This window comes from Etheostoma cragini, chromosome 22 (assembly GCF_013103735.1).
Source record: "Etheostoma cragini isolate CJK2018 chromosome 22, CSU_Ecrag_1.0, whole genome shotgun sequence".
NCBI classification, from domain to species: Eukaryota; Metazoa; Chordata; class Actinopteri; order Perciformes; family Percidae; genus Etheostoma; species Etheostoma cragini.
This window is the reverse complement of record NC_048428.1, coordinates 15,170,015-15,172,857: the sequence shown is the minus strand read 5'-3', so window position 1 is coordinate 15,172,857 and position 2,843 is coordinate 15,170,015.

The following is a 2,843-nucleotide window of genomic DNA, read 5'->3' as shown; positions in this document are numbered from 1 at the left end:
TTTTATATTCACACGCTTCAAGATTAAGACCCTGACTCATTATAATAAGTTTTATTATGGACTGTACACCTGTTTGTTTGAAGTTATGGGTACATTGTATTATTTAAATCTCTAGAAACATGGTGGAAAATACAGAACTGATGATAACAGAACTGTTTTTGTCTTTGTGTTTTTTATGTATAATCCCTATTTACAGGCTTATTCAGCAAAGAGTTAAAAGCTTATTTCACCTACATTGGATTGTACTGTTTTTAAGCCTCACCGGCGTGGTTCTAGACGTGGCAATGTCAGCAGGCTAGCCTATTTGTATTGTTTCTACTTTTGCACACTGTCCTGTTTTACATTTTTTTCTGCTTTTGTGCTTTCGCAGGAAGATTTAGTTTTATCTTGTGAGACTGCTGTTGAATACATAAAAGCAGGAAATTAAAAATAATTCGGGTATTTCAATGCAATGTTTTGAGGACAGTTTTGGATAGCTCATATACTGATATTTAGAGAAAAGACAACCAGAACAGAAACCATTCCCCAAAGTTATCATTTTCAGCTTTAGGTTCAACCCAGCACTTGAGCAGAGTTCATGAATTAAAATATGAAAGAATCCAGTAAAAATCCATCCCAGTTCTGTCCTTGAGCAAAGAAAGGTTTATCAGCTTGTATCTCTCCTGGAGTATTTTAATTTCCCGTTTTCCTACAATCACCTCTGTTTTGCCCCATTTAGATCACATGTACTTATGTTTGCCAAGCCCCCCGTCTCCACAGTTCTGATGCGCAGTGTCTATTGGGATAAAACTGAGCTGTCACAGAATAACAAGTGGAACAACAACAGAGTCACACAGTCGACAATGCCGCAGACAGGAAGAGACTGAGCCTACTTTGTTGTGAAGATAAGAGCGACGAGGCAGTGTGTGATACCTGGTCCTGTTTTGTCATTATACTCCACATGCACTTCACCTATTACGTAGAGTCTGTTTTATTGTTAACAGAAGCTAGTGGTGGCAAACTAGGGATATCTTTGTTTACATTTAAACTGGCCAGGATATCACAGAACATATGTAGTTTACAGAAATCCAAGTGCAGGAAGATTGCACATATGCATACAATAGGTGATGTTTGTAGTATTAAATTATTTAATAATATGTTTACATTAATAAAACCCTCATAAGTGTCTACATTTAACCACATATTGTATTTGCTGTCATATGTTTGACCACCATATGTCATATGAGTATATTCTATCACTGTACATGTGTCATAAGGCTCCTTGTAGCAGCTATTTCTGTAAAACTCAGTAGCTGAAGCACAGGTTTGCCTTGCCAGAAGCATCTGGTTCTGATCCTAAGTCAGTGTAGCCAAGCAGCATTTCTATGCTGTCTTCCCTGAAAACATAGATGGATGTACTCCTTTTGAACAGGAGCAGGCTCGCTCTTGGCTCTGAAATGTGTGTTGCCACTGGCACCATCAAGAAAGATGAAACACCAGACCTCCAATAGTTAGGCAATAATAATCAAAAAATTATAATGAAAACAGAAACACTCAAATCCTCCTCTCTTTGGTTTTTTTATTTTGGCTTTGGGTGGCTGTGTGGGTGAGTGTGTGTGTGACTCGGTGGGGTGTGTCTCTAGCTAACGGTTCTTGGAGCCTCGTGGCTCAACCTGAAAAGTTCTTACTTTCATTCACCACCAAGACCAAGACCAAGGCAAAGGGTGAACAAGAAATTATCTTTGGGCAATCCGGACAGTAGTGAGAATCCATTTGAATAACTAAACCCTGCATTTACTCAAGTCAAACAGCAAGTCTTGGTTACAACATGAAAGAAGTGCTAAGAAAAGACAGTTCAGTTTCACCAGTACTGTTTTTTATTTTACCATGTTTAAATGGATTTCTGTTTGAGTCTACAGTCCATGCATTTTATTATTTACCACAGAATACTTTCCTATTAGAACAACCGTTGCAATTAGTGGGCTAATTTTACATATTATTTGTTTCTTCATCATGATATATTACTCAATTCAAATTACTAATGTAGTATAGCCTTTTTTACATTTTTTAATTTATTTTTTTACTATAGAGGCTATTTCTTAAAGGCCTATATATACTCTGCAAAAAAAGAAACTTCCTTTCACTTTTAACTGCTTTTATATTTAAAGAAAGAATATGCAAATATTTGCATGAACATTAAAAGATTTAACAACTAGGACACAAACTGAACAATTTTCACAGACATGTGACTAACAGAAATTGAATAATCTGTCCCTGAACAAAGGGGTGGGGGGTGGGGGGCTCAGTAACTGGTGTGGCCGCCAGCTGCATAAAGTACTGCAGTGCAGCTCCACCTCATGTACTGCACCAGACTGGCCAGTTTTTGCAGTTGTTTTTACCATCCTGTACCTGTCCTGCAGGTGTGTCATTTGGATGTATCGATCCTATACAAATGTTGTCACAGGTGGTCTGCCACTGCGAGGCGATCAGCTGTGCTTCCTGTCTCCCTGTAGCACTGTCTTAGGCGTCTCACAGTAGGGACATTGCTATGTATTGCCCTGGCAACATCTGCATTCCTCATGCCTCCTTGCACCATGCCTAAGGCACGTGCACGCAGATTAGAAGGGACCCTGGACGTCTTTTCTTTGGTGTTTTTCAGAGTCAATAGAAAGGTCTCTTGACTCCTAATTTTCTTATAACTGTGACCTTAATTGCCTACTGGCCTTAAGCTGTTATTGTCTTTTTGACCGTTCAATAGGTGCATGTTCATTAATTGTTTATGGTTTAATGAACATTGAAAACATTGTTTAAACCCTTTACAATGAAGGTCTCTAAAGTTATTTTGATTTTTACAAAAAGTATCT